Genomic DNA, 25,404 nt, shown 5'->3' with positions numbered 1-25,404 from the left:
CATTTGCAACTAGTTTGTCAAATCATTAAGCTACTCAATCAAATAGAATACTAGTATATCATGTTGAGCAACTTAGCATACTTGCTTCTTTGTAATATGAGGAACACATTTATTTAGCTTGTAAGGGACCGAAATAATACAGATATTATCCATCTTTTTGTTGTTATTTGTTTTAAGAACATGGCCCTTGAAAAATTGATTTTCTGAGCTCCAGAAGGAAAGGTCCCTTTTTAAAAAGTCTGAAACTGACTTGAAGCAGGACGAATGTTTTCGGATTTGGCCAAGATTGTGAAGTGTGTCATAGCATCTAAACTTTGACCAAGAGGCCTCTAGGAGGCCCTTGGCCTTCAATGGTTTTCAGGCTGATTTGCTATGAAGCACGTTTGTCGAAGTATCTCCACTCGGCCAGCAGAGGGCACTTTAAACATCTTACATCACTTTGAGAGTAAGTGCAGCTGAAGCAGAAACAGTGCTCACCCTACATCAGGAAAAGTCTCTAGATTTTCCTCTTGAAATTCACACATACAACAATAGAACACATGGACTGTGCTACAGGGTTTCATATGGAAAGCAATGAGCATGAGTGACGTCAAAGAGGGAGGGGCATGTGTTGTTTATGGCGTTGACATTCAGCTCGCTTCTCTTCCCATCGACTTTTCCACTTTCTCTTCCACCTAAACGGGGAGGAAGAGGAGAGTGACTTGATTCTTTTGTCTGGGGTAGCTGAACACAGGATAAGGCTTCCTACCTCACATGAGAGTAGAAATCACATACTCCGTCAAATGTATTCTGGAACCAAGTGGTTCCTGGAAACCACAGGCTGCCTAGTTCTCATTGTTCCATTCAGAACCTTGGGGAAAACAAAAGTGTGTCCTGTATGGTTCTGCCAAACTCACCAGCATGAGGCTATGCAATTAGGGGAGAAATACTGTTTTGTTGTTGTTGTTGTTCTGTTGAAAAGCAAAACAAACAAACAAAAAGATTAAGACATCTTTTCTCACAGGGGCTGTGCCTGCTAGCCTTTCTGAGCAAGGCTTAGCTGTCTGCCACAGTATTGCTGTTCTAGATCTGTGCCCTATGTCTCTTCCATGTGTCTCTTTCCTGTGGGCTCCACTTTGATGTAGAAACAGAGAACAGATTCTGTGTCTGTGTGCTCACAGTTTCTTAAAGGCATTCCATCCTTAGAGAACCAGGACACCTAGGAGATACATTGTTATTATTGTTTACCTTTACTGTGAGCACCCTTTTGTTTCGCCCCCCATGCTCCCTCGTGAGTCCTCATTGGTTCTACAGACTGAGGGGATGGGACTGTCTGGCAGCTGTGTGTGGAAATGATGATGCACTCAGCGAGTCCTCACCCAAAAAGGATGATAAACTTGTTGGACTCAGCCCAGTCATCCCTCAGCTGCCTGGGGTTGTGTGTTTGCCCATGTGTTTTGTTTTGTTTGTAGCTGCACCACGTGTGATTCCTTGTGACATTTTCTTTTTGGGTACTATTTGGGTGACCCAAGCTACGGCTTCCTCTACCATGCCAAACACTATTCAGCCTTGCTTGTTTTCCACATTTTGTTGATATAAGCCTCAAAGACCAAATGGCAGAAGAGCACAAGGGAGTTGAGTTGCATGAGTATTGATCTGCTTCATCCAGTGGAAGACCAGGTAGTTAATGATAGCCCATCAGCATCTGAGTGATCTGGGACAAGGTGATGAACACAGAAAACTCCTGAGAAACTCAGAAACCCTCAGCCCACAAGGCATAGCCAGCACATTGCGGCATGTGCATCGATATTCATGCCCACAGAGCAGCTGTCCCCGGCCATCACGTCTTTGTAGGAGTACCAGGAGCATAGGAGCACAGTGACGTCATGAAACCTGCGCAAGAAGATCAGCTTCTGCTTCCTCAGAATAATGGAGTGTATCTCCTAGTTCTGCTGCTTTGCTTGGGACAAATGTGTAAATCCAAAATTTGATGACAGGTCCATTGTAAAAACTGACTGAACTCTGGCCAGAAACTAACAGCATTCAACCTTTGGTCATTAGAATATACACCATAGATGCACAGTTCAAACAGCACCAAATATACTGAAGACTGCAAGGGTTAGATCCCAGAGCACTAATGCTTTCCTCAGTTCAGTCTTTGTTTGTCCGTGAGGGGTCACCCACCAAATATAAAAGGCAGCATACAGAGTAGAAAACAGGGCAGATTTCCTACAGTTTTCCCACATCCACTGGATGGCCTCATCGTTGTTGAATTGTTTTTCAAATCCCTATTCTTGTAAAGTCAACACTGACATGTTCATGGGGGCTGACATCTTCGGAGTTATGTGCTCTGTTTGTTCTCAGAGCTTTATAATCATGTGCTGGCAGGGGAGGATTGATGTTAGCAGTTTTTAAAGCATTGTTAAGTCAAAGGACTTAATACCTTAATACCTTAATACATTAATGTGGTGTTTTATAACATTGCTTAACAAGCATTAAAGTGGGCCCAGAGGCCTGGCCTAATGGCTAAAGTCCTCGCCTTAAATGCCCCAAGATCCCATATGGGCGCCGGTTCTAATACCTGCAGCTCCACTTACCATCCAGCTCCCTGCTTGTGGCCTGGGAAAGCAGTCGAGGATGGCACAAGACTTTGGGACCCTGCACCTGTGCGGGTACCCGGAAGAAGTTCCTGGATCCTGGCTTCCGATTGGCATAGCATCGGTCATTGCACGCACATGGAGAGTGAATCATCAGATGGAAGATCTTCCTCTCTGTCTCTCCTCCTCTCTGTTATCTGACTTTCCAATAAATAAATAAATATTTTTTTTAAAAAAAGCATTATAGTTATTGGTGTTTATTTTTGTTATTTTAACTTGAAAGTAATATGCTAGCAAATACTATGTTTACTGATACTTGGTGGCAAATATTGAATAGTTTGCAGCTGCTAAACGTTTACTTACTTTCAAAATAGCAACAATAAATAGTAGTTTGAAGCTATTCCTGTGTTTGTTCTGAGATTTTCATGAGGGTTAATGTTCTATATAATCTTTAACATCTATAGATTTTTTTCACCATAGAGATTGTTTCAAGGAAATATGCATGGAATATTCATGTTTTCATTTTCAGCTGCAAAAAAATGAAAAATTCAGAATTTATGTTTCATAAAGTTTCTAAATGTAAGAAAAAAATTACTAGAAACTTAATATGGTAGTATTGTCTCACAGTTGCTTCAGTGGGTCAAAAATCCAAATGTGGCTAAGCCTTCTGCCACAAGGTCTCTCTGAAGCACACATTCACGGGATCATCCAAACCTACCATCTCAACTGTGGGAACATTATCCTCCAAGTCTACTCACATTGCAGTCAGTGTGACTCATTTTCCTCACAGGTCTTTGGTCCAAGGGTCCCAGCTTTTGGCAGTCATCAGCCAGAGATGAGATGCAGTACCTTGTCATGTGGGGCTCCTCAGAAGGAGCTAATGGGAATTTTAACTTTCCTGAAAACCAATCAACCAGAGAGTGAGAACAAGAGGGAAGCCACCGTTTTTTTTTTTTTAATTCCCCTAATTCTGAGCACTATTCTCGTCACCCCTATTCACAGGAGGCAAATGAGTGAGTGCAGCTCACATGCAGGGGCAGCCATTTACATGGGCAAAGAATCTCAGAAGATGTGTGATGGCAGTGTGGGTGGGTTATGTCACCTCACTGTGATGCTAGCATCCCATGTGGGAGCTGTAGTTGACCCCAGCGACTTCACTTCTCATCCAGCTCCATGCTAATTCACTTACGAAGGTAGCATATGATGGTTCAAGTGTCTGGGATCTGATATCCACCTGGGAGGCCAGAATGAAGGTCTCAGCTCTTGACTTCAATGTGGCCTGGCCCTGCTATTGTGACCTTTCGTGATACAAAATGATGATGAAAGATTCTCTGTCTATCTTTCTCTGTCTTTTAGATAAACAAATCTTTAAAGACCACAGCAATTAAGAATGTTAGGAGCTAGTAAGTCTGCCAGTACATCCCTGAATGCAATCACAGCTGCTTAAAGGAAAGTAGAGAAATCATTAGGTGAACAAAGAGAGATGCAAACTGTAAGCTGTTTAAAAGAAAATGCAAACTGAATTCATCTGGGCTCACAGATGTGTTACCACACCATGGAACAACCATGGAAGTGTCACATACCTGGCTGGCTGTATAGCCAGGGTGATCATGCAAGCAAGGATCTCTGTCATTGCAGGCCTGGTTTTCAGGTGAGGGAGACCAGAACACACTGCACAGTTGTACAAGTTCAAGGGTTGGGAAAGCCTAAACCTGCAGCTGTCCCAGCAGGTGAGACTTAGAGACAAAGGAGCCCCTTTTGGAGGCAATGAACAGTGCCTGCCATCCCAACAAAGGGAGAGGAGTGCCAACTATGGCTTCAGGCCAACCACTGGTATTCTCTCCCGGCCTTCTCAGCCTCCTAACATGTACTACGTCAGGATCTGCCAGCAACAAGGGCAGCCTGGATCACCAAGGGACAGCAGAGGCCATGAGCAGTGTAGGATAAGGGAGCTGGTATTTACCTTACTCCAGTCACCTTCCTGCCACCCTGGGAAAACAGCATTAAACCAGTCCCATTTTCTAGAAGAGACTGTTGATCAAAGCTGGGAAGACCCTTGCTGGAAGCTACAGTCCAGCTCCCTGCTAGCATGCTTGGGAAGGAAACGAAAGATGGCCAGAGTACTTGGGCTCCAATACCTACATGAAAGACCTGGATGGAATTCCTGCTTCCTGACTCAGGCCTGATCTAGCTTTGACTATTTTTGGCCTTTCACAAAAGAACAAGTAGATGGGAGATTGATCTAACCATCGCCATTTTTTCTCTCCTTTCCTGTAATTATGCCATTCAAATAAAAAGAAAAAAGTTTTTAAAAAAAGAAACAACATGCAGCCTGGACAACCCTGACGCATGCAGCTCCACCCTCACTTGCCCATAAGCCCTGCCTCCTGCGTAGCCCATCCCAGCACTCGGCCCTAGAGAAACACAAAGTGGCAGCTCTCCGCTCAGCTGACATGACCTAGGCATAGATCCAGACCATATAGTGGCTTGCTGCTTAAGAATAAAAAAACTTGTGCTTTCAGGTGAAGCATGGGTGAGCCCTACAAACAAGCCCTCATTATTCCTGACCATCAGCTTGACTTGCGCATGCGCCCTCTAGAGGCGCAGGAGGGCGCATGCGTTAAGGGAGTTGCTTGGCAACAGTCATTGTGAGGCTGGATTGTGGGAATGCTGGGTGTGGCCTGGCATTTCAGTTGGGACATCCAGGTGAGACCTCTGGCTCATCTGCTGGGCTGGCCTTGGGCTCTCCAGGGTGGGAGAAACGCCGGTAGTCTCACCTTAAAGGTTCTTTTCTCCATTTTAAGGGCGAGTGTCTCTTGAAAGTCATTGGATGTGAGGATGGCGAGTGGGGTGAAATCACAGTCCGGGGATCGCTTCCCAGAGGAGGATATCAGGAAACCACCTGCAGCAGCCAACGAGGGGGATGAAGGAACAGAACAACAGCTCCCGAAGATCAGGACGAGAGGCAGGAACCATGGAGACCAGACCTGGTAATGGGGACTGCTAGCCGGGGAGGGTATTGCAGGGCTGGGTGCTAACCCAGCCAGGAACAATTCTGTGACTGAGGATGCCGGGGCTCAGGTGGCTCTGTGTCAGCTGCTTGTGTGTTTATCTACTTTACATAAACAAAATAGGCATAACAGGGTTTTACAATTCTTTGTTACCTCTACCGTTTGTCTTTACTCTTGTGAGAACATTAGTTGCCGTTATCGATTTGAAAATGTGCTGTCAACGTTGCATAAAGTAATCATTTGCTGCTTACTGAAAACAGAAATGATGGAACTTAATAGGAAATTTAGAAGCCACCAAATAACACATAAGAATTTGGAACTTGATACTGGTTGTATTTCGTATTAATACAAAAAGATGATATAACTGAAATGGATATTGACTAGAACAAACTAGGCAGATTGTCATAAAATGAAGTTGCTGATGGGTGAAACTTGAAATACACAAACTGAGAAAAGTACAAGAAGGAAACCCAAATTCTTCTCAATAATTTGGATAAATTGCTTTTAATTTTATGCTAAAAAGAAATTACTGAGAATCAACTCAAAAGCATTCTGAAGGTTTATTTGCCAAAATAACAAACAAATCATCCTGAGGTTGATATTTGGCACAGAGGCTAAGATGCCTCCTGGAACAGCCGCATCCCAGGCAGGAGTGCTGAGTCTGAGTCCCAGCACCACCTTCCTGCTTGTGAGCAGCCAGGGAAGCAGGATGAAGATTCAAGTCCTGTATCTCTGCCATCCGTGTGGGAGATCCATTGAGTTCAGCCCACACTGTGACAGACATTTGGGGGTGTAACAGTGGATAGAAAATCTCTTCCCTGATAAATAAGATGAGAAAAAAAAATTAATTATCTCACATGGATCTCACATCTTAGCCTAGACCTGCATGGTGTGTTGTCATTTGAAATTCTTGTCTTTCCTGCTGGAAAATACTATTTGCTGGAAATTAGCTGTCAAGTTCATACTATATTGTAAAAATCAATTTCTTTCTTATATTTTGGTGTTGAGTAGCACCTTATTCTTAGATTATGGAATGTTCATATCAATGTTTCCCAGAGCAGGCACCATAATGTGTTTGTACACTTAAGTGATCTGGTTTCCATGATGAACCCTAATGAGAAATCGCTACCACAGTTTTCAGAATAATTTGAGCCTATCTTACAATGGAAAGCAGAGATGAAAAATTCATTATTTATTGATTGTTGTGATCTGAGTTACATATTGTTTAATGTGGTTAACAATGGTGATTTCTCATAGTGATGACAGTAGTTTTGAAAAGGATAGGTTATCATAATTAGTTTTAATGATAATTAAGCAACTGTGGTTCAGCATAGTGGATTAATTGGCGCATAATTCCATAGTTAACAAGTCTCTGACCCATTAGTTGGTGGTCAGCCTGGCTCCCGAATACATTCTTTTGATCCTTAGGCTAGATTTACAATGACCTGTGCAGCATTGGGTAAAGACACAGCTACAACTCAGATAAATTCTGAAAGTCACTTATGTATAACTGCTTTAGAGATTTTTATACTGACAGCTTACAGTGGCAACCCGTGTGTTTCTATCATGTTAGCTTTTAGGACAGATCTGTGATTTGTTTCCAGGATCACAGGTCATAAGCATGAACATAAGCAGTATTAGGTAAGCTCTAAGGAGGAACTAGTTTACTGTTAGTGAGAGATATTTACATATAGTTGTGTTCATTATAGATAGCATGTGGTTATAGGATATTTCTAGTTGATTTGTCTACTTGTATTTCAGTTTGGTAGTTGCTTCATCTACTGGCTTATATTTCAGCTTTACTATAATGAAGTGTATTTTTAACTCATTTTTGCATGACTCCCATAGTCTTTTGATTTCTTTACTTTGTTTTCTAATTTTCTTATTTCTTCTGTCCTGATTTTTTCTTTCTTCTTCTAGTTAAAATATTTCCACTTTTCTGTTGACAGAATGAAAAACACATAGGATTTTAGAATTTTAGGGCATCTTGAAGACTAATGAAATATCTTTTATTACTCCAACATATGTGTAATACACAATTCATATGGTTATTCAGATGGGATACCTGAAATTCAAACAGTGTATAATGGCTTATATAGGTGTAGGACTTGGCAGAAATGAAATATTAACTTAGGTTTCTTGATTCTAATCCAAGAGCTCTGCATTATTTGTTATCACCTACATATATTTTAATAGTAGAGAAAGAAAGTAAAACTAGAGTACCCAGTGGACAGATGAAAATAGAATTAGCAGTCATACCCAACGGAAGAAGATAAGAATATATTTAAGAGTTAAAGACTGAGTTCTAAGAAGAATAACAGTAACAGGATCATCAGAATTGCAGTTTTATGACCAAGGTTCAGTATAAGAAGAAAGGACAAGGACTTGGGAATTGCCTAGAAAGGTGTGTTAAGATTAGAATTCCATGGGCAGGCAGTGCGGTGCAGCTGGTTAAGCTGCAGCTGAGGATGCTCCCATTCCCCATCACAGTGTCGGCTTGGGTCTGGCTACTGTGGTTCCAGTTCATCACTTCTTCCATCTGCTTCTCTGTGGTCTGTAGCATCTCATTTGTCTTATGATCATTATTTTAAATTCTTTTTCAGGACTTGTCTAGATTTCACACAGATCAATGTCTATCTCTGGAAAATGACTGATTTCTCTTAGAGTAGTCATACTACTTTGTTTTCTCATGTTTCCTATGTTCTTGCACTGACATAAGTATATCTGCCATGCTTTTTTTTAAAGCATAAATTTATATTTTATTTTTCTAGAGGACAATTTTTCTTCAGCCCTTAAAGACCATGCTGCTTACATGGGTTTTGGTGGAGGTCGTGGAGCAGCATGAGCAGGTCTGAAATCAGGGTGGTGGGGTCCAGTCTTAGCAGGTTTCACGAGATCAGCTTCTGACCACCTGGCTGTGAATGGCGCAGCTCCACGTACAGATTGGGAAGCATGTAGATGTTGAACATGCTCACTTCCAAGATCTCCCTCACAGCTCTGGCCTCCACTACGTTCTGGTTGATGAACTTCTTGCTGGCTTTGTCTTTGGGCACGCACCACACCCAGTTGGTGCAGTGTATATGGTGCATGTGGTTAAACATTTTTTTTTTTTTAGCGTGTTAAATGGGTAGTAGATATAATGGATTTTGGAAGTTCTGGCCATTGTGTTACAAATCATGAGTATTATAAATAAATCAGATAATGCTGAAAGGTAATGTATTGCACAGACTGCTGTCTAAGCATATCTATCTTACTTTTGGGGACAGAGAGAGAGAGAGAGAGGAAGAATCACCCCCCACCCCCATGACTCACTTCCCAATTGACTATAATGGCCGGTTCTGCGCCAAGCCACAAAGCCAGGAGCTAGGAACTTCCTCCAGGTCTGCCATGCGGATGCAGGTTCCCAAGGCTCTGGGTCGTCCTCGACTGCTTTCCCAGGACACAAGCAGGGAGCTGGATGGGAAGTGGAGCTGCTGGGATTAGAACCGTTACCCATATGGGATGGCAGTGTGTCCAAGGTGAGCACTTTAACCACTAGGTCACCATGTTGGGTCCGAGAAACTGAATTTTTAAGTAGGCTAATGAGTAAGATATTTAACAGAACCATCATCCCCCATATGTGTCTATGTCCTTCTGTGTGATTTAATAAAAGACTGCTGATTATTTTTCAAACTGTTGGCATCACTGTCCTGTCTCATCAGTGTTTTTCTTTTTTTTTTAATTTTTATTGGAAAGGCGGATATACAGCTAGGAGAGACAGAGAGGAAGATCTTCCATCCGATGACTCACTTCCCAAGTGAGCACAATGAGCGGTGCTGTGCTGATCCGAAGCCAGTAGCCTCTTCCGGGTCTTCCACATGGTTGCAGGGTCCCAAAGCATAGGGCAGGACTCAAACCCAGGTACTCTAACACCTGGTGACATGGAACATCTCTAACAGTGTCCTCACTGCCACTCAGAATCTGCTCATGGCTTAACAGTTGGCAGGGCTGCTTTTGTCCTAGGATCCCATGGATGCCAGGCAAAAATGGGCCCAAACAGGACACATACACAGAGCAGGGACCAAAAAGGCGGCTCCCACTGCCGTCCCAGGTGGCCATATGCTGACAAGAGTGGGTAATATTACCGATCATGGTTGAGATACACACTGATGGGGCAGGGGCTAGGGTGAGACGTAATAAAATAAAATTTAAAAAAGAGGTTTTCAGGCTGATTCTTGCCAGTACTTGGCCCTAGCAGGACAGGCTGCCTATCAGATATCCAAGTGGAAATGAGGAACTCAAGTGAGTTGGGAGTCTGGAGTTCATAGGCGAGGCCAAGGATTCAGAGGTCAAACAGAGGTTTTGCTGGCTTTTTGTGGCTCCATGAAAACATGCAGGATGTATGCAGAGGGCAGGTGTACAAGGCAGACTGGGGAGAAGCCGGAGGTGAGCTACTGCACAGAGGACAAGCAACCAGCAGCGAGAAGGCAGGGACCAAGGGATGGAGGCAGGCAAGCAAGCCTGATGGGGCTGACGTGCAAACAGCCTCAACCAATCTCTCATCATCCACAAGACAGCTGACTCAGCACACTTGTTCTCCCCATTGCCTGTCTGGTCCTCACTCACCTACAGAATATCACCCCCTCTTTCCCATTCCTCCAAGGAGGGCAACTGGCAACTCCTGCCCATTAGACCTTGAGCAAGCAACAGGGAGACTTTCAGGAGAGAACTCTAGAGCTAAGATATTTTGCACTTTGTTTTTTTTTTTTAAATTAACACTGGTTTATTCATTTGAAAGGCAGAGTAACAGGGAAAGAGAGATCCTGCATTCACTGGTTCACTATACCCCCATGGCCACAGCGGCCAGGGCTGGCCCACAAGCACCTAGGCCACCTTCCACGGCTTTCCCAGGTGCATTAGCAAAGAGCTGGATTGGAAGTGGAGCAGCCAGCATTCAACAAGTGAAATAATTAACACACCATTCTGGATGGACAATGAAAGGCATGGGTGTCCCTTTCTCTCCCGTAAGCAAGGGGTTATGACATCAGCTGCTTCCTCTAAGCATGGATGGTGCCCTGGTTAAACCCGTATGTTTGTCGATCACCTGTACTAACCGCTTTTATACCTGGCATTCAACCTTGCCTTCACATTTGGGCCACGGAGAAACACCATGACGTGCTGAAGCAAAGATAGAACAAAGTGTTAAAAGTCAGGCATGACAATACCCATAAGACACTATGGGATGGATAGAAAAGATGTCTTTTACAAAAAAAAAAAAAAAAAAAAAAAAAGGATTGATTATCTCTGGAATGGGATTTCTCAGAAAATGGGAAAGGCAGTTGAGGAAAATGGGCCTTCAAATTTAGACAGGCACACACAGCGAGGTCTGAAAATGCTTGCCTCTACCTCTCTTTCTTTTTTGTCTTCCCTGAGCGTGATGCTAGGGAATGCTGTTAGATTTTTACTATGCGTTGACGTTGTCACACCTGCAGATACAACGGGTGTCAGATTGCCCCCATCCTGCGCTGCTGAGAAAAGTAACCCCCCCTCCCCGAACATCATGTATGGTGCTATTTCCCCCCCCAAGCTTTCTCCTGAAACGCCAATGACTTCTTGGGTATAGCAGCAGTTTACCCTTCACACTGCCATAATCATCAAGGTGCCTGATTGTCCTGAACAGCATTCCAGCCTCTCAGGATCTCTCTGGGCTGTGAATTAGCATTTCAAAACCTTTTGAAACCCCGGGTGGGAGGGCTTCATCCCTTCCTCCAAAGGCTCAGATTGCTACTGAATGAGGCCAGTGCTACAGGTGCACCTGGAGTCATCACAGTTCTGGATAGCAATACTGCAGAAGAATCTTAAAAACAACAAAAAAAGCAGGTGTCCACCAGCTTGAAAAGTAATTCCGACTCAAGAATCAACGCCCTCAAATTTCCAGAAAGGGTCTAAGTTCAAAGGCTCTGCTTGATGTTCCCATAATTCAGGTAAAACAATGTTGCAGATCCCAGCATGCTAGGTACAAAAATTACGCTTTCCTGGGTGACATCTCCAGTTCAGGAAGGGAAATAGAAATCTTTGTTATTCCCTAATTCGGTGTTGAGAGAATTTCTTTCCAAGAAAGTCAATGTGGGTCAAAATGTAGCAACCTTCAAGATTTCTTTATTGTTGGAGGCTCCCCCTCCCCTGTAGCAGAACACATAAAGCTGCCAACTGATGTGCAGGCATCTTGAATGGGCGCTGGTTCCAGTCCTGGCAGCTCTGCCTCCAATCCACCTCCTTTCTTACAGCTTGGGGAAGCATCAGAGGATGGCCCAAGTACTTGAGCCCCTGCACCCTCAGAGGAGGATCTCAGCCTCTGGCTTCTGACCAGCCCTGCTCCAGCTATCGTGGCCATTTGTGGAGTGAATAAGCTCTGTCTGGTTCTCACTCTGAAACTCTATCTTGCATAGGACTAAAAAGATTCCTCTTAAAATTAATTTTATTGTTTTTGTTAACAAACTGACATCAGAAGCTAAAAAAAAAAAAAAATCTACTGAGATGGGCCCGGCATGGTAGCCTGGTAGCTAAAGTCCTTGCCTTTCACATGTCAGAATCCCATATAGGCACCAGTTCTGATCCTGGCTACTCCACTTCCCGTCCAGCTCCCTGCTTGTGGTCTGCAAAAGCAGTCGAGGACGGTCCAAGGCCTTAGGACCCTGTACCTGTGCAGGAGACCCGGAATAAGCTCCTGGCTCCTGGCTTCAGATTGCCTCAGTTCTGGCCATTGCAGCCATTTGAAAAGTGAATTAGTAGATGAAAGATCTTTCTCTCTGTAAATCTGACTTTCTGAGAAAAGCAAATCTTAAAAAATAATTCTACTGAGGCACGAGATGGATTAGGCAACTAAGCTACTTGATTTCACGAGCCAGTGCTTTTAAAATTATTTCTGTGCCCACCTTGCATTTTACTGGTTTATCTCCTACTTTAAAAACCACGCCCATTGGGCCCGGCGGCATGGCCTAGCAGCTAAAGTCCTCGCCTTAGCTAAAGTCCTCGCCTTGAACATACCAGGATCCCATATAGGCGCCGGGTCTAATACCAGCAGCTCCACTTCCCATCCAGCCCCCTGGTTTTGGCCTGGGGAAGCAGTCGAGGACGGCCCAAAGCCTTGGTACCCTGCATCTGCATGGAAGACCCGGAAGAAATTCCTGGATCCTGGCTTTGGATCGGGCACAGCACCGGCCGTTGTGCTCACTTGGGGAGTGAATCACCGGATGGAAGATTTTCCTCTCTGACTCTCCTCCTCTCTGTATATCTGACTTTCCCATAAATAAATAAATCTTTTTTAAACAAAAACACACCCATTGCTCATTAATATTTCTCACTGTGGTTCCCAGACCAGCTAGAGACCTGTCAGTGGAGCAAATGCTTGGGCTCACCCCAGAACACCAATCTCTGGGAACAGGCCCAGCTATCTGACGCTGACGCAAGCTAATGTGAGACAACCACTCACACAGATCCATCGCACCTGCTGTGGCCTGGTGGTCACCTTGCCCATGCCACCTGCTCTCCCTGCCTCTACTCTCCCATTGGAAACTCCAGGTCTTAGCCAGGTAGCCTCGCTGACTGATGGCTCCCTTCCTTTCGGTCCATTCACCTGCCTGGCGTCTGTTCCCTACATCACCCCATTCTTCTATGGCCACTCACATCTTCCATTCTGAGGAAAGATTTCCCCAAACTAAGCCCTCCCCGACCCCACCAGGCTTCCCCCACCTCGCTGGGAACAGCAGGGCTCTGAGCTGGACCCAAGATTGTCCTATTCCAAGAGAACATGCAATCTTTCTTTAGCTTCAAGAGAACAGCATCGGTGATTCACCTGCTGTCACAGTGAGAAGTTCATTTTCTTCCTTTTATGCTTAAAAAAATTTATTATTTATCTGGAAGGCAGAAGTAGAAAGAGAGGGAAGGAGCAAAAGAGATCTTCCAACTGCTGACTGACTCCACAAAAGGCCTCAACAGCCAGGGCTGGTCCAGGCCAAAGCCAGGAACCAGGAATTCCATAAGGATCTCCCACATGGGTGCTCAGACCTAGGCGCTTGGGGCATCCTCTGCTGCTTTCCCAGGTACACTGGCAGGGAGCTGGGTTGAAGTGGAACAAGCAGCAGTTTACCCAGTGTAGCACAATACCAGCCCCTTTTATAATGCTTTTTCTTGCCTTCTCTTTGTCATCCCACTTGGAGTGCTACTTAACAAAGCAGAGAAACCACATTTGTTTTGCACAAAATCTTTATGTTTTCCTTGCTACGTGTGTTCCAAAGCCTACAGCTGGTAACACACATGCAGCTGTTAAAGGGCCCGCCCTGGACTGCTAGCTCTCTTCTCTATGCTTCTGTCCTTATAGTCTACCCTAACCTGAACACCTGGCGCTTTGTATTACGTACACACACACCCACACACACACACACACACACACACACACACACATCTGCATAAATGCACAGTGTGCTATGTGTCCATTTTCCTCTGACAGCTGTCATTCCTGTCATCCTGACATGACCCTCTTAGGCTTGAAAATACAGACCCTCCCCAACTCACAGTGGTTTGATGTGTTTTCCCTCTGAACAACAGGGGAAAAGTGAGACTTTTGCAGTAGAAACCACCCTTGAGATCCAAGTTTAAATTCCCATATCAGGATATCTAGGTATGATACCCACCTCCAGCACCCATTCTGGCTTCCTGATAACACAGACCCACTGAGTCACCAGTGAAGGTTCCTGGCACCCACATGGGACTCCTAGATTAAGTTCCCAGCTTTGGACTTGCCCAGACTTGGTTGCTTGTAGATATCTGGAGAGTGAACTGGGTGAACAAAAGCTCATTTGTTTTTGCTCTTAGTCTCTCTCTTTCTTATTTTTTATAAAAGACAGAGAATCACCATCCCATATATATGCCAACTCAAGTCCCAGCTGCTGTACTTGTGACCCAGCTCCCTGCTAATGTACCTGGGGAAGTGGCAGAGGATGGCCTAAGAATAAAGAGAGAGGGAGAGACAGAGAGAGTCACCTGCTGTCTTATTCCCTAGAAAATCACAATGGAGCCAGGTGCTTCATCCAGGTCTCTCACACAGGTGGCAGTTGCCCAAGCACTTGGACCACCTTCTGCGGTTCTTCCCGGGCACATTAGCAGGGAGCTAATCAGAAGTGGAGCAGCTGGGACTTGAACACTGGCAGCTTTACCTGATATGCTACAGTGCTAATTCCAATAAAAAATAAAAAAAACAACTTTGGAAAGCAGGTAGGGTAAAAAGACAACCCTGATAATGTCACTGAGGGGTCCCTGCATAGCTGAGAGGGACACGTAACAGGCCTGAAGGGCATTCTCTTTACGGTGTCTCGCTGGGTCTCTGCATCCTCACCACCAGCTCAGCCTCAAATCTCATGAAAGCCCACACACTCCTTCAGTCCTTTGGCTTCGCTTCCTCTGCTTATCACAACGGCAGCCCATCCTTCCTCCACACAGTGCACCTGCTTGGAGCTGCCTGTCTGGTATCATCAGTGGCCCCATAAAACGCACAAACGGGGCCACGGAATTGCTGAGGTCCCATCCAACTCCGCTAATCCTAAAGCAACTAGTCCTACCAAAATTAACACACCATAGCAAAAACAGGGCCGGCTGACCATAAACAGGAGGCTAATGATGTGGTTTTATAGATACAGGGATTCCCCCCTCCACCTTCCCTTATTCCATTCCCATTCTTTCCCCCTCCACTGTCCCCCCCCCCATATTATTACAATAGTGTAGTCCTTCAATAACAATCCCAAGTCCAACATCCTGCTGTTTAGTGCATTGTGGCATTGTAGGTATAGACAATGGTAGAAAATCTAGTATTCTATTGTCAAGATATATTTAACTGTTTCATTGACAGTCCTCCTTTTATTCAGGAGTAGAGGTACATATTGCAACGTTATCTTCATTCCCCAGTATGCTAGTCTCCATTATATAGTTCGTTAATGAGAATATATTATCTATAAATATATATATATATAAATGTTTACCTACATATCTATATTATGTACTTTGCATGGAGATTGCCTTATATCAGACAGATCATATATCTATCTGTTCTTTTGGGATCGGCTTATTTCACTGAGTATAACAGCCTCCAGTTGGGACCATTTTCCAACCAGTGTCTTAACCCCTGTGCCTAATGCCTGCCCCTGGGACAGGAGTTATGACAACTCTGAAGGACACAGACACACAAGGGCACTGCCCGAAGTTCACAGAAAACTGGAAGGGAAGGAGAAGCTTAGAGGTCAGCATGATGGTGCAGCTGGGTAAGCTAACACATGCAATGCTGGCATCCCATGTTGGAGTGTGGGATCCAGTCCAGGTTCCTCTGCTTCTGACCCAGCTTCCTGCTAATGGGTCCCTGCCACCCATGAGGTTCTTGGCTCCTGGCTTCAGCCTGGTCCAGCACTGGCTCTTGCAGGCATTTGGGAAATGAGCTAGTGAACGGAGAACCCGAGTGTGTGTGTTTGTGTGTGTGTCTTTCAAACAAATAAAGTTCATTTTAGTGCTCACAATTTTTGAAATTCACCCAGTTGTGTTTCTTTTTTCCCATGAAACACATTTTCCACAGTCTTTTTGAAGATCCCACGTATGCCCAAATTAAAAAAAAAATTGTACAAAAAAACCCCAAATTATCTTTTAATCCCATTCGCCACAAACATCTGTCAGCACCTTCAGAGATGTCTGGGGCTGGGGTAGGAGAGGGACTTCATGAGCCCTTTGGCTATGAGGAGGCCAAGAACTCCCTTTTCCACCCTTGAAGCCATTATTCCCGTGAGCCATTTGCCAGGTGTTGGACAATTGGTCATGCACACCCTTTGGGTTAACAGATGTCCATCATTTCTAGTGAGTTGTTTCCAAATACGCTGCCCGGGGGGAGGAGACAGAAAGGACCACTTTCTAGACTTTTCACTGTTGTCATAACACCATGTGCATTTCATCAATGCCCTGATTCACCCTGCATACACTGGTGCCACCATGCGGCCACACTCGAAGGACACGGGACAACCTGTGTTCCATGGAGCTGGAAGTTCTATGGCTGCTGCCCACCAAGGACGTCTGCAAGGATCTAGCTGTGTGTTGACGAAGTGAGGAGATGCACTGATGTTCCTAACAAGCCACCATGAAGGCTGGCTTTTGCAAGCAGCTCCTCCAAACCTCCACTGAGTCATGCAACAGCAGCAGCAAGGCTGAGGAGAGGGAGGGGGATCCTTGGGAAAGAACGGCTTAGGACAAAAGTCAGAGACCAAAAAGAGTTTTCTGGAAAGAGGTTAGATCCTAATTGATTTTAGGGTTTGCAGGCTGCAGGGTCTCGGTTGCCACCCCCGAGCTTAGCTCTAGTGGCATAAGCAGCCACAGACAGCAAGTGTGTAAACAGAAGGGCGTGGTCAGCTTCCAGTAAGAGCAGATCCACAAACACAGACAGGGGGTGGGTGGGCCCCAGGCCCAGGGCTGCAGCTTGCCAAGGACATGGTCCTCCGGTTCAGCCCTGAGCATGAAACAGCAGAGGCTCCCCCTCTTTGTACACCAAATGAATTACATGAACAAGCCAGTGATAATGACGAACAGAGTAAAGCCATGGATTTCCTGAAACCGAAGCCATTGCCAATGCAGCTGTGGAGGGTCCAGGATGGGCCAGAGCTGATGGGGGCTGGGAGGTGACCAGGACAAGTCTTCCTGCCCTTGTCCTTCCAGCAAGGACACAGCCGGCTTTACACTCTAACTGTCACAGGGTTCCATCCACAAGCACACTTTAGTGTTGGAGTCTAGGGTGTAACTGCCGTGGTTTCTTAGGCCATTTTCTTAGTGTTATACATTGAGAGCATTCTCTCTTATTTTCGTATGTGTGTGTGTGTACATATATATGTGTGTATATGTAATACAGACAGACACATGTGCCAGGCAACAGTGTCAATGCCAGATTGACGGACAATTATTGGAGACACAGACAAATGGATCTACCACCTACTCAGCCTGGCATGCACGCATTTCTCCAGGCATGGCATTCAGAGGCAGAGTCACTGGGCAACACAGACAGCACACACTAAACAAGCATTTGGCCACACCAGCATTATACGACAATGGCTATAAGGCTGGCTCACCCTCTTCCCAATCCAGGAGACCTGAGTCACAGCAGGGGAAGAGGGAGGTACTATGTAAAATAGGAACTGATAACATGCTATAACTACTTGTGCTGTTTTGTTTTATTGTGTAACTTTTTTAAAGACTTGTTTATTAATGTATTTGCAGGGCAGAGCAATAAAGAGGGAGAGATTTTCCCCCCACCCATTGGTTCACTCTTCAAATGGCCACAACAGTCAGAGCTGGAGTAGAGTGACACCAATAGACAGAAACTCCATTAAGGTTCCTAATATGATTGGCAAGGGCCCAGGTATTTGAACCACCATTAGCTTCCCAGGAGCATCAACAGGGAGCTGGATCCAAAACAGAGCAGTCAGGACTTGAACCATTATTCCAATATGGGAAGCAGGCACTGCAAATGGTTGCCTAACCCACCATGCCATCACATCAATCCCTATTTTGATTCACTGTAAAATAATTGGGAGAAGAGGCAACACTATGGCATAGAAGGCTAAGCCTCCACCTGGGTGCTGCCATCCCATATGCGTGCCAGTTCATATCCCAGCTGTTCTACTTCTGAGCCAGCACCCTGCTTGTGTCCTGAGAAAGCAGTGGAGGATAGCTGAGGTCCTTGGGCCATTGCACTCACATGGGAGACCTGGAAGAAACTTGTGGCTACTGGCTTCAGATCAGATCAGCTCTAACCATTGCAGCCATTTGGAGAATGAACCACCAGTTCACCGTCTGTCTGTCCTTTCTATAACTGCCTTTCAAATAAAAAATAATAATCTTAAAAAGTAATAAAAAAATCAGGGAAACAAATGACAAGATGCTAGCCAAAGGGCACAAAATCACCTGCCAGACAGGATTCCATTCTGGCATGCCAGCAGACAGCACTGAGACCAGAGCTAGCAGTGACACACTGCACAACTGAAAGCCGCTGGGAGTATGGATCTCAAACATTCCCAGTATGCACACCAGAGAAGCCATGTGAGGTGATGGCCATGTTCATTTGCTTGAGTGTGGTAACCATTTCACAACTTACAACCTGGCCCTAAGGAAGCCATGAAGGAATGGCTCTGGGGATCCCTGCAGATCCCTAGAGCCACAAACACTCCAGAGCCTCATGTTATATGTTATTCTTATGTATACCCAATTACATACCTTAAAACACCCCTAAATGCTTAACAATAACTAATGTAGCCTAAATGCTGTGTGAATTGGTGTTATATTGTTCACAGAATGGCAACAAGAGGGAAAGTCTGTGCACGGTTAGTTCAGATAGTTTTCTTCTCAAAAGCTACAACTTCATAGATGCGTAATTGTGCTTAGATAGGGCTGATCAAGACGTCGTGATGGGGGCCCATGCCATGGGCACAACAGGTTCACCCTTCACCTGAGATGCCAGCATCCCACATGAGCAGTAGTTCAAGTCCTGGCTGCTCCACCTCTGATCCAGCACTTTGTTTATATGCCTGGGAAACCATATTAGAGGATGGCCCAAGTGCTTGGGCTCCTGTACCCACATGGGAATCTGGACAGAGCTCCTGACTCCCGGCTTCATCCTGGCCCAGCTCTGGCCATTGAATGTATTTGAGGCATGATTCTCTGTGTATTTTTGCCTTTCAAGAAAAAAAAAACATGATGTATGTATATCATAAAAAACTAACATGCTTATCAATTATGCCTCAATAAAGCTGGTGGGGAGAACTAAAGGAGCCAATGCAGAGACCACCCCAGCTCATTCCCCCAACACTTGCATAGCGGGCAGAGGCTGGGATTGCAGACAGGTGCAAGTACCCCGGGTCCTGGGCCTGGTGCCTGGCCTTGGCTGTCAACAGGGCCAGCTCCCCGGGTTGCTGGCTTAGATTCTCTCCTGATGAATAGACCCAGGGTGAGTGAGGAGTGCCCCACCGCAGCTCCAGCATTCCTGCAGTGGAGGCCCAAGAGCTCCAGGGAGGGTCTGAGAGTTCTAAAAAGGAGCAGGGCATCTGAGCTCAGATGCCAAACCAGGCCTGGCAGCAGCCAGGTTGAGCCTGCTTTTGTGTCTGGAATCACTAAGGTATTTGAAGTCGTTGTGACTTCCGTGGCCTGCCAAGGAAAAGCCCCCAGGCCAGACCACTTTCCTGGGGGGTCTCAGAACATTCCCTGTGCCTGCCAGGACCACTGCCCAGCTCAGCCTCTGGCAGTCCTCCTTTCACATCAGGTCTCAGCCAGGTCAGGGTGCCTGGGAGCCTAATATCCTCGTCCCAAGGCAAGAGAGTGAGCAAGAGCTGAGACCTGAGCTGCTGGGGAAGGTAGGCATTTCCTGGGCATGTGCGATCCTGGCTCTGCACTCTTTACACACCCCATGTGTGGCTTAATCGGCCCCTCCAACAATCCAGAGCATAGCCACAAAGACACCCATTTCACAGTTGAGAAAACTGAGGCCGGGAAGTACCAGATCTAGCCGGCACAGGCCAGAGACCAGAGTCCAGCTGAAGCACTTGAGCTATCATCTATTGCTTCCCATGGGCATTAGCAGGAAGCTGGACAGGAAGGGGGTCTCCAGGAATTGCACCTGTACAACAACGGCCCTCATCTGTCTATTTGCTGAGAGGCAGGCCTCTTCAAGTCCTTCTCTGATTTGAAATGGACTTGTTCCTTTGTTGTTAAATTCTAACATTTATTTGCTCTTATCAGAAACTATTTCCCAATATTTTTGTGCACTCTATGGACTGTCTTTCATTTTCTTGGGACTGCCCTTTCAAGCAAGAGGTTTTATTTTAAAGATTTACTTATTTGAAAGGCAGGGTTGCACATACATACATAGACAGAGAGAGAGAGAGATCTTCCATCTGCTGCTTCACTCCGGAATGGCTGCAATGGCCAGAGCTGGGACTGACCAAAGCCAGGAGCCTGGAACTCCATGTGGGACAGGGGCCCAAGAACTGAGCCATCTTCACGGCTTTCCCAGTGCACTAGCAGCAAGCTGGGTCAGAAGTAGGGCAACCAGGACTGATGCTACAGGCCATGGCTTTTTTTTTTTTTTTAAGAGATTTATTTAATTTTATCTAAAAGCAAGAATTACAAACAGATCTTCCATCCACTGGGTTCACTCCCCACATGGCCACAATGGCCAAAGCTGGGCTAGATTGAGGTCAGGAGCTAGGATCTTCCACCAAGTCTCCCACATGGATGCAGGGACCAAGGGCCATTTTCAGCTGTCTCCCAAGGCACATTAGCAAGCAGCTGGATTGGAACACTCGGACATAAACTGGTGTCCATAGGGGATACCAGCATCACGGAAAACCATTTAACTGGCCATATGTACCACAGCACTGACCCAAGACACATGTGTTTTAAACATTAATGAAGTCTAGTGTATCTGCTTTAATTTGGTTTCCATAGCAGATGTTGATGCAGAAAGCGCACGTTGGCTTTATGAGAAATTCTCTACACATCTGACATGCATGGTAGTTGCACTTTCTGAATGTACAAGAATAAAGTGGTTAACTGTATGACCACAGTTGATTTTATATTTTAGTCTCCGGATCTTCAGTCATGTCTCTCTTGCATTCTGCACACTGATTCCTTGCAGTCACTCCTTGGTTTGCCTTGAATACTCTATCCAGACACTTGTTTATTTGTATCCATCCTGTCCTTACAATTCACTGCTCCCTCTGCTTGGGCTCGTCCCCAGTTCATAGACTTCTGCTCTTATTATTATCTTTCCCACCTCGCTCCTACCCACCTCCTCCTCCTTTTTTTCTTCTGGCTTCTTTTGTCCAGCTTTTGAATTTTTTTCCTGATTTCCTAAATTAAATCCTTGGCACACTCCTCTCAGCCTTCCCTGTGACCCCGGTGCCCTCTGAGATATTGTACAGCATCTCCTCTTTCCTCCACAGACTCATCACTGCTTGCCAGGAGGATGAGGGGCTACAAAGGCAGGCACAGAGCTGGGCAGCTTGCCCGCCGCTCTCGGAACCTGCCTCAGAGGAACACAGAATCCCTGGCAGGTGAAGGGGTGGGATGATCCAGAGTCAAACCCAGCCACCAGTGATCCCCACTCACCGCCAGAGGTGGCACCCACAGCAGGTGGCCAGTGGGCTCCCCATCATGTCCTATCAAGCTGATTGCAGGATTGCTGATTGTGCACAGTGATGTCATGAAACCAGCGCAAGATCAGCTTCTGCTTCCTCAGAATAATGGAGTGTATCTCCTAGTTCTGCTGCTTTGCTTGGGACAAATGTCTAAGTCCAGAATTTGATGACAGGTCCATTGTAAAAACTGACTGAACTCTGGCCAGGAACTAAGAGCATTCAACCTTTGGTCATTAGAATATACACCATAGATGCACAGTTCAAACAGCACCAAATATACTGAAGACTGCAAGGGTTAGATCCCAGAGCACTAATGGTTTCCTCAGTTCAGTCTTTCTCCGTGAGGGGCCTCCCACCAAATATAAAAGGCAGCATACAGAGTAGAAAATGGGGCAGATTTCCTACAGTTTTCCCACATCTGCTGGATGGCCTCATCCTTGTGGAATTGTTTTTCAAATCCCTATTCTTGTAAAGTCAACACTGACATGTTCATTGGGGCTGACCTCTTCAGAGTTGTTATGTGCTCTGTTTGCTCTCAGGGCTTTTTAATCATGTGCTGGCAGGGGAGGATTGATGGTAGCAGTTTTTAAAGAATTGTTAAATTCAAAGAATTTATACCTTAATGTGGAGTTATGTAACATTGCTTAAAAAGCATTATAGTGGGCCTGGCGGCATGGCCTAGTGGCTAAAGTCCTTGCATTGAATGCCCAAAGATCCCATATGGGTAACGGTTCTAATTCCGGCACCAGCACTTACCATCTAGCTCCCTGCTTGTGGCCTGGGAAAGCAGTCAAGGATGGCCCAAGACTTTGAGACCCTGCACCCATGCGGGATACCCAGAAGAAGTTCCTGGATCCTGGCTTTAGATTGGCCCAGCATCGGCATTTGCATTCACTTGGAGAGTGAATCATCAGACGGAAGATCTTCCTCTCTGTCTCTCCTCCTCTCTGTATATCTGACTTTCCAATAAAAAAAAAGAATCTTAAAAAAAAGCATTATAGTTATTGGTGTTTATTTTTGTTATTTTAACTTGGAAGTAATATGCTAGCGAATACTATGTTTACCAATACTTGGTGGCAAATATTGAATAGTTTACATCTGCTAAACATTTACTTACTTTAAAAATAGCCACAATAAATAGTACTTTGAAGCTATTCCTGTGTTTGTTCTGAGATTTTCATGAGGGTTAATGTTCTATATAATCTTTAACATCTATAGATTGTTTCACCAGAGAGGTTTCAAGGAAATATGCATGGAATATTCATGTTTTCATTTTCAGCTGCAAAAAAATGAAAAATTCAGAATTTATCTTTCATAAAGTTTTTAAATGTAAAAACAAATGGCTAGAAACTTAATATGGTAGTATTGTCTCACAGCTGCTTCAATGGGTCAAAAATCCAAATGTGGCTAAGCCTTCTGCCACAAGGTCTCTCTGAAGCCCACATTCACGGGATCATCCAAACCTACCATCTCAACTGTGGGAACATTGTCCTCCAAGTCTACTCACATTGCAGTCAGTGTGACTCATTTTCCTCACAGGTCTTTGGTCCAAGGGTCCCAGCTTTTGGCAGTCATCAGCCAGAGATGAGATGCAGTACCTTGTCATGTGGGGCTCCTCAGAAGGAGCTAATGGGACTTTTAACTTTCCTGAAAACCAATCAACCAGAGAGTGAGAACAAGAGGGAAGCCACAGTTTTTTTTTTTGTTTTTTTTTTTTTTTAATTTTCCTAATTCTGAGTGCTATTCTAGTCACCCCTATTCACAGGAGGCAAATGAGTGAGTGCAGCTCACATGCAGGGGCAGCCATTTACATGGGCAAAGAATCTCAGAAGATGTGTGATGGCAGTGTGGGTGGGTTATGTCACCTCACTGTGATGCTAGCATCCCATGTGGGAGCTATAATTGAGCCCCAGCTACTTCACTTCTCATCCAGCTCCATGCTAATAGGCCGGAATGGAAGTCTCAGCTCTTGACTTCAATGTGGCCTGGCCCTGCAATTGTGACCTTTGGTGATACGAAATGATGATGAAAGATTCTCTATCATTCTCTGTTTTTTTAGATAAACAAATCTTTAAAGACCATAGCAATTAAGAATGGTAGGAGCTAGTAAGTCTGCTTACACATCCCTGAATGCAATCACAACTGCTTAAAGGAAAGTAGAGAAATCATTAGGTGAACAAAGAGAGATGCAAACTGTAAGCTGTTTAAAAGAAAATGCAAACTGAATTCATCTGGGCTCACAGATCTGATACCACACCATGGAACAACCATGGAAGTGTCACATACCTGGCTGGCTGTATAGCCAGGGTGATCATGCAAGCAAGGATCTCTGTCACTGCAGGCCTGGTTTTCAGGTGAGGGAGATGAGCACACACTGCACAGCTGTACAAGTGTGGTTTGGCTTGCATAGATGCAGGAAGACCTTCTACACCTTCAAGGGTTGGGAAAGCCTAAACCTGCAGCTGTCCCAGCAGGTGGGACTTAAAGACAAAGGAGCTCCTTTTGGAGGCAATGAACAGTGCCTGCCAGCCTAACAAAGCAGAGGAGGGCCAACTATGGCTTCAGGACAACCACTGGGATTCTCTCCCAGCCTTCTCAGCCTCCTAACATGTACTATGTCAGGACCTGCCAGCAACAAGGGCAGCCTGGATCACCAAGGGAGAGCAGAGGCCATGAGCAGTGTAGGATAAGGGAGCTGGTATTTACCTTACGCCAGTCACCTTCCTGCCACCCTGGGAAAACAGCATTAAACCAGTCCCATTTTCTAGAAGAGACTGTTGATCAAAGCTGGGAAGACCCTTGCGGGAAGCTACAGTCCAGCTCCCTGTTAGCATGCTTGGGAAGGAAACGAAAGATGGCCAGAGTATTGGGCTCCAATACCTACATGAAAGACCTGGATGGGAGATTGATATAACCATCGCCATTTTTTCTCTCCTTTTCTGTAATTATGCCATTCAAATAATAATAATAAAAAAATCTTTAAAAAAGCAACAATATGCAGCCTGGAAAAGCCTGACACATGCAGCTCCGCCCTCACTTGCCCATAAGCCCTGGTTCCTGTGTAGCCCATCCCAGCACTCGGCCCTAGAGAAACACAAAGTGGCAGCTCTCTGCTCAGCTGACATGAATTAGGCATAGATCCAGACCCTATAGTTGCTTCCTGAGGAAGAATAAAAAGCTTGTGCTTGCAGGTGAAGCATGGGTGAGCCCTACAAACAAGGGCTCATTATTCCTGACCATCAGCTTGACTTGCGCATGCGCCCTCTAGAGGCACAGGAGGGCGCATGAGTTAAGGGAGTTGCTTGGCAACAGCATTGTGAGGCTGGATTGTGGGAATGCTGGGTGTGGCCTGGCATTTCAGTTGGGACATCCAGGTGAGACCTCTGGCTCATCTGCTGGGCTGGCCTTGGGCTCTCCAGGGTGGGAGAAACGCCGGTAGTCTCTCCTTACAGGTTCTTTTCTCCATTTTAAGGGCTAGTGTCTCTTGAATGTCATCCCATGTGAGGATGGCGAGTGGGGTGAAATCACAGTCCGGGGATCGCTTCCCAGAGGAGGATATCAGGAAACCACCTGCAGCAGCCAACGAGGGGGATGAAGGAACAGAACAACAGCTCCCGAAGATCAGGA

At 45.4% G+C, this 25,404-nt stretch overlaps 1 pseudogene; it reads right to left on the bottom strand.

Annotated features, from left to right (window-relative positions):
• Positions 1-1,538: 1,538 nt before the first annotated feature.
• Positions 1,539-2,300, bottom strand: LOC121161211 (annotated as a pseudogene).
• Between the last annotated feature and the right edge of the window lie 23,104 nt (positions 2,301-25,404).

The sequence above is a fragment of the Ochotona curzoniae genome, unplaced genomic scaffold (assembly GCF_017591425.1).
Source record: "Ochotona curzoniae isolate NIBS_2020 unplaced genomic scaffold, NIBS_Ocur_1.0 contig_472, whole genome shotgun sequence".
Taxonomy (NCBI): domain Eukaryota; kingdom Metazoa; phylum Chordata; class Mammalia; order Lagomorpha; family Ochotonidae; genus Ochotona; species Ochotona curzoniae.
The sequence above is the reverse complement of the archived record's forward strand: the minus strand, read 5'-3'. Positions and strand labels throughout refer to the sequence as shown.